Here is a 7951-nt window from a genome sequence, read left to right on the forward strand (position 1 = left end):
TCCGATAGTTTCAGAGGCGTCACGCTTGTGACATCCATGATCAATATAAATGGAGTAAATCTAAGGGTGAATGTGTTCTCACCAACTTCGATACAGATTTCAGAGTTTTCATGATATCCACAATGAGAGTGTTACAAGATCCATTGTTGAGTACTGAACAAACCCTCAAGAGCCCACGTTGAATAGATGGATTTCATGCATGCCATGTATTAAGACCGTCAAACGGTCTAAATAAAAAGGAATGAAATAACACGCACTATGAGAAAGATGCTTCTTGTGGCATGTCATAAACATCAGGGTTGGAGAAAATATTTGATCTTTTCAGGCAAAATATTATATCTTTCTGTCTCAAAAATGGGGCCAAATATAATATTTTTGTCTCCAAAAATTGCAAATATTACATGATATTTGGCAAATGCAAATATCAATATCTCATATTTTTCCTTCCTCGTTCATTGAATGCAGCCATGTGTTGAAACATTGAAAAGCAAATATTTGTAGTAAGCTATTCTGTGTCAGAAATTGCCCCTAAACGTCCTTGTACAAGTTGATGCTGCTTTCAACATTACAGTGTCACACAATATCATCAAAGGTAGGAAAATGCTTATTTCTTTACAATGTTTTTACTCTCTTGTTTGAAAATGTAATAACAGTTTTGCCTTTTTCGAGGTATCTGAAATCTTTTAAGGGAAATCATATGGACGATGTCTCAGATGACTTGAGTCCAGCAAAAGTCAGAAAACTTAGGACACGCACGAGTCCGACTTTTTCCGGAATTGCCACAACACTAATACCAAGCATATACAAAAGACTGTTGCCGAGTTTTGACAAATGCAATTTGCACCGAGGACATCTAGGAATTGTTGTAAATCAATGCGAAACAGAAGATTTGGAATATGGCAATCAAATAATACACAAGCCAAGTGTGAATGTTTCCGTCATTTCATGAACCATTAAGCAAGAGAACCTCGTTTTTCTCATGATAGTGCAACACTTAAATCCTCTGCTTGCAACAACATAGCCATTTGCAGATTCGAAGTTCAGCTAAATACCTAGTGTCAATCCAAGTGCCCAGCTAGAAAATAGATGATTTCATGACTTATTCTAAGAAAGATCACTTCAGAAGAGAACCTTACGCTTGTTTAAGGTTACATGGAACCAGTAATGGGCATCAATGGCTAAAAAGTGAACTTGGTTGATTGTTAATCTGCTATTTCAAAACTAGCTTTCTTAATCGTTATATTGAACTCTAGATCTCCACTCTACAATTAATTTTAAAAAACCGGGCATATTTTGTTCATGTGAGTATTTCAGAACTAGACGGGAAAGCATATCAATTGAGAACTATCATTTTTTTTGATATCTTGCTTCAATATAATTCGAATTTCTGTGCTCCAATAGGGTTGCTATGCTAAAGCTCATGAGCAAGGTTAAAGTTAAGTTTATGCTAAAGCAAGTATACATTTAACAATTTAAAGGTCTCTCTGGCTAGAGACATGTCCAGTTTGGACAAGCCCTTTTTTGGCCATAATTACCAATCGAAATGAGAATTTTGAGGCCATTACGTACCAGATTAGTGTTTTCTTGGTTGGATTATGCCACGTGTTTTTTCCTTACAGTTAATGGACGACCTATGACCATGGGGAAGTGCTCCTTCATCCTGGTCCTTCACTTTTGCTGCTCAGAACCTCCTCAAAACTACCGACTTGAGTACTCAAACTGAGGTTATGTCCAAACAACTCAAATTTCACAACATAGTAGAGGTTGGCAAACTAGTTATCACTTCCCATATCACGTGTTATTTTTGGCCCTTCAGTGTTGTAATCACGCACGCCCAATAAAGATCAAGAACCAGACCAGCTTATCATTGAAAATTTTGCATTAATATTTAAAGTAAACATGTATTGACATTTTTTTCTCTCAGCTAGGTTGGCTTTTTTACGGCTCTTTGGTAAAACGCAATTACTGTAAAACCTAATACGTTTAATGCTCATTTATGTTTATGTTTAGCTTTAGCAGTTTCTCTCTTAATGTTGTATTGTAGTATATTTAGTTTCGAATCGTTATGTTTGAAGTTCGAAGTTCTTTGGTTTAATTTTATTGGTCCATAAAAGTCAGCTGCTTGAACAACGAGCTCACCCAGCAGTTGAGAAGAGGACTGATTTGACCAATGTAGAGGTTGAACTAGTAACTCTTCTTGAAAAAGCGCAGGAAAAGACAACTGTAGAGAAAATAGTCTGTCCTGCTTATCGAAAGCAGCCTTGTCCTGAAGAAGGAAAAGGCTGTCAGTTTTAGCACCCTTAATGGTGTCAAAAACTTCTCAAGTTCGGCCTTGAGAAGTACAATATGAAGAGGGATGCTCGAAGGTAGATTGTCCTTTTTTCCATCCTTACATGTGCCGTCAGTCTATGGGACTTAAGACGTGCTTTAACGGGTGTACCTCTGTCCACGTAGAAGAGACACAAAGGAAGGTGAGAAATAGCTCCATTTCATCGTTTTAGAGCTGACACTATTACTACGCCTAATCCGAAACAGATGTCTGCTCATACTCTTAAAAAGAGGAAAGATAAGATGCTCAATTTCAACCACACCAAAAAACATTTAGTCAAACCCAAAACAGCTGTTTCGAAAATATTAGGCGAGATAAAGGAAAAAATGTTTTAATCTTTTGAACACCAAAAAGAAATAACGTGTTTTCAGGTTTTCTTCCAGGACAGGGAAAACCAGAATGGAACGGCAAGAGCAAAGATTTAACGATGAGCTTAGGTCTCGTAAGGGCTTATCGAATTTCACACTAATACAAAAAATCAGGTTAGATTGACGTTTCTAAGTGAAATCAATATTTTGGTCCATGCCTTTCTTGTTTGCTCGTCATGCTTGTAAACTCCAACTCCAAATATGCAATACAAATACATAGACGAATTATAACTTTTCATTTTAATAGTTCTGCGGATTGGATTCCCGTAGCGGTTAGAAAAGCCCATGAGAAACCACACCAAAAAATAAAGATTGAAAAATATTGGGGTGAACTTGAAAAAGATCTGGGAATGCAACTCGATAGCAAACTCAACTGGCACTGTCACATTGAGAGTGTAGCAAACAAAATTCGCAAAATTCTTTTCAGTCTGAACAGAATTTGCAAGTGAGTGCCGACTTTCACTTTTCACTTTCACTAGGAACATCACAGGATTGAGAGAGCTCTCATATTGGGAGAGGCTAAAAAAGTTGGGACTGTACGTACAGTGTTCAGAGAAGGTACGAAAGGTATCTGATACTGTACGTCTTCAAAAGTATCGATGAGTTGTCTCAACCCAGGGTTTAGGGTCAATTCTAGTGACCGTAGAGGCTTAATATGCGTTTTGAGAGCACCTTCAAGCCTTCGAGAATCCAGGCTAGTCGAACAATGAAGTCCACATCTCTTCTTTCTCGGGCTCCTTCATTGTTCAATTTGCTGCCCGCAAATATTCGTAGGGCTTATGTAGGAGTTGATCCAGTAGCAGGATTTAAGTCAGACTTGGACAAGTTTTTGATTAAATTCCGGATCAACCTTATATTAAGGACTAGCTCGGTCTGCCAACTCAAATTCCTTGGTAGACCAAATATCATATAAAGATTGAAAGGTAATAAATAGACGAATTATAACCTTTCATATTAATAGTACTGGGGATTACATTCCCTGTAGCGGTTAGAAAAGCCCGTGAAAAACCAAACCAAACCAAAAAAAAAACTGTAAAGAAACAACTTTAAAATGGACTTATCCGAAGTGTCTTGGAGTACGGTATTGAATTTTATGGCCAAAGTACTAAACTGAAGATCTTGTCCATACTCCAGAAAAGAGCTGTATACGCTGGATAAATAATGCGAGATGGATTTCTCACACTGAATTTTTGGTTTCATGGGTCCAAGCTCCTAAAATTGCAAGATTTGCGCACGCTTAAAACCGTTCAAGTGATGAGGCATTCGTGCTTGCAAGAACTTCCACTATGTATTAATATTTTCAAATGGAAAAATAATCCTCGGCTTGGCGGTTGGAGCTCAATTACTTCAGTTGCCAAGTCGGGACTTTTACAAAGACTACCGAACTTTGCTTTTCCCAACGAGTGGAATAATTTCAACCCTCCAGACATTGATCTAACCAGAATTAAATTCACCCAAACACTACGAGATTATCTCTTACAGAAGTACTCTATTGCTCATGAAATTTTTTATGTATCAAGATGCTAACCCAAAGGTTAAATGCAGACAATATCATATCATGATCAAAGTGTTCCTGAAATAAATCTATCTATCTATATAGCTACAATAAAGTGCTTTGGCCTATAAAATGACAATCAAGGTAAAGTCAAATGTGAACATTAAGTACGGAGTAAAATCCAAATCCAAAAATACAGTAAATAGACGAATTATAACTTTTCATTTTAATAGTGCTGGGGATTAGATTCCCTGAAGCGGTTAAAAATGCGTGAAAAAACAAATAAAAACATAAAGTTTGAAAAAACAAACGAATTCTGGTGAATCTGAACTTGAACGAGTCTGGCCGATTTCTCCAAATTCACTCGTTTATACATTGCTAATCCGTATCGTTTTCCAAATTCCTCTCTTTTCAGAATCAACATGAAGATTGCAACGACATGCCTTTTGGTCACTTTCATGATTTTGAACCATGGACAAAGTGGTAACTCCCATGTCGTCACCGTACGTCAAGCAACTGAATCGTTAATGAGTGGTACCCCAAGAAGTAAGTGAAATTCCGTTGATTTAGGTACGATATTGCCAAAAGTAATGGTGTGATCAAAATTGTCCAATTTATTCGGACTTTCATTTGGTCTCTCGTCCAAATGGGTCGGAAGAGTTCAGAGTCCATTTGTCAGAGGATACAAATGAAATCTTTCGCCTTTCGGAATCACCGTCTTCTTAAAAACAAAATGAATCAGGAGAAACGTGAAAGGGAACAAATTTGTGTTCAAGTTTATTCACAGCTTTTGACTCTTTTTAGACAGCATGGATGCTTGATTGATGATTTTAAAGGCGAAAAACGTTGGACTCACTAAAGAAGGATGATTTTTTTCTTCCAATTTTCAAGGAACTAAAGATCAGTGGCAGATGATTGATTTTCTTTGTCTTTTTTGACATTTTTTCAGTCTCCGTCGGCGAAGGGAATGATCGTTTGGAATTCGATGAGCGTTCCGAAATAATTGAAGCGATTTTAAATGTGCCAGAATGTCCCGGAAATGGCTTTCCAAGGTTTACCATTTCCCTGGAGAATCCGAGCGGATGTTATATTTTCCAGTCGACTGTATTCAACATGAATGGATATCCGAATAATTCAGGACCTTCTTTTCATTCTTGATACTTTTGCAGTTACACCATTCAGGTACTTTGTTCCTGTTTCAAAGTTTTTGCTTGCACACATAGTTTTAAAGAGGGCTCTTTGATTTGAGTGTGTAGGATAATGTACAAGTGGAAATTGGGCCCACGATGAAAATGTTGATTTGTGATGGCTTTGATGTCCAATTTCCATGTAGATTTTTGTAATTGGGCCACTTTGACGAGCTCTTCAAATTGGAAACCCCAATTCATATTGAAGGCTGTTTTTATAAATTGAGCTCAGGATAATAGTGTTCGTTTGAAAAGATTGATAATAAATGCGTAGATCCAAAATAATCATATTTTGAGGTACTATTTTGAAACTCTGTGCGGATGGAGAGGACATAAAATTCCATTCCCTTAATAATTCTGCGCTCATGTATTCATTGTTCTTCTCTTTCGCTTCCAATTGAATTATGTAATTTCAGTTTGGGGGCACTGTAAGTGGAACGGTGACCGTTAAAGAAAAAGATTTCCAGTTCCAAGAACTGAACAGTGATGGATCTTGCGATGATTATTTATTAATTTATGGTGTGAACGATCAACAGCAACAAAATGACAATAGTGATCTCGATGACCAAGATTGGGATATAAATTCCGTGCAATATTGTGGCACGATTACAGGAGACAAGATCCGCGATTTCTCTAACGCTGAACTTTTAATTGGATTATCCGCCGACAACACAGAGAACGGCAACGGAGCCGAGATTGTTATCTGCATTGATTAAAATAGTTGGGGTCAAAAACCCGATTCTATGTTTTTGCCACTTTATGAGCTATGCAGTGATTATTGGTTAATTGGTTTTTCTTTTATTTTGACCAGCTTCATAGTTTCGAAAATGCATTAAATCAATCCTTTGAAAAGTTCTGTTTGGTGTTCATGTGAGCGAGCTTTGTGTAAAAGTACAGATCAGAGAATCATTTCAAGGACACAATTTCAGCCTTTTTGGTCCTTTGGTCTTGTTCAAAACGAAAGATGACGATGGAGTTGGAGTTCGTGTAAAAAGGCTTATGGAAAGAATGCAACATACACTACATTTATAACACAATAGACAAGATTCGTTCACTCGAAGCCGGTGACTGAGCTTTGTTAATTATTTTTAAAATGTTACTTACTACAATTACAACAACTTTTTTTCTTCAAACTTGTGCAATCACAATGAATTTTCAAATGTAATAGTTCGTTTAGCTTGACCTATCACGTTTTCAAAATCACGTGATCAAAATCAACTTTCTCCAGCATCATGCGGATGGCTTCGTAAGATTCTTTCATTGGCAAGAGCGCCAAAATGTGCATCATTCGCACACTGGTGGATTTGGCCTTATTGAATTCGAAGGTGCTGTCTTTGAAAATTAGACAACCACTGATTTTGACATGCTCTTTTCCCTCGTCGATTGATGCGCGATATTCCACATCGTAATAGGTCACTCCTTGATCAATTATTGTTATGATTATTATTATATTTTATTTGGTTGGGTTTTTCACGGGCTTTTCTAACCGCTACAGGGAATGTAATCCCCAGTACTATTAATATGAAAGGTTATAATTCGTCTATTTATTACCTTTCAATCTTTATATGATATTTGGTCTACCAAGGAATTTGAGTTGGCAGACCGAGCTAGTCCTTGAATGTGGGTTGATCTGGAATGCTATCTAAAAAAAAGTCCAAGTCTGACTTGAAAGATGCTACCGGATCAACAAGGCCTGCGTATTCCCTACGAATATCAGAGGGAAGCAAATTAAACAATGAAGGAGCCCGAGACAGAAGAGATGTGGATTTCATTGTTCGAACTAGCCTGGATTCTCGAGGCCTTGAAGGTGCTCTCAAAACGCCATTAAGCCTCTACGGTCACTAGCATTGACCCTAAATCCTGGTTGGGACAAAGCTCATCGATACTTTTGAAGACGTACAGTATCAGATACCTTTCGTACCTTCTCTGAACACTATACAGTCCCAACTTTTTTAGCCTCTCCCAATATGAGAGCTCTCTCAATCCTGTGATGTTCCTAGTGAAACATCTTTGGACTTGCTCGACCTTTTGCAAACCTGCTGAACTCATTGGAACCCAAATGGGTGAAGCATATTCAAGGTGTGGCTGGACAATCGACTTGTACAGAGTTAGCATCGTGATGCTATCTCTGGACTTAAACGTGCGATATATCCAACCACACATTTGAAAAGCCTTACCCACCTTCACTGGATATGCTCATCGAACTTTCCATTATTTTGGAGCACTACACCTAGATCTTTCATAGATGAGACCTGCTCAATATCTTTACCTCCATTATCTACGAGTGGAGTATTTAAAGGAGTTGACCCAAATGTTATTGAGCGGAATTTCATTCCGTTCAGGGCCATATTACTCTCAGTTACCATGAGTAGATTCGATCTAGGTCCTTACAAGGCTACTGGAATCTTGGCCATTCCTACCAGAAACTAACTTTGTATCGTCAGCATAAGAAGAGACTGGTAGTAATACTAAGCTTTTGAAGGGGGAAAACGAATATTATAAACAGGAGGCGCCCTAAGATCGAGCCCTGGGAACACCTGACTTGACATCATGTATGTCTAAGATCCCTCAC

The sequence above is a fragment of the Tigriopus californicus genome, chromosome 12 (assembly GCF_007210705.1).
Source record: "Tigriopus californicus strain San Diego chromosome 12, Tcal_SD_v2.1, whole genome shotgun sequence".
Classification (NCBI taxonomy): domain Eukaryota; kingdom Metazoa; phylum Arthropoda; class Copepoda; order Harpacticoida; family Harpacticidae; genus Tigriopus; species Tigriopus californicus.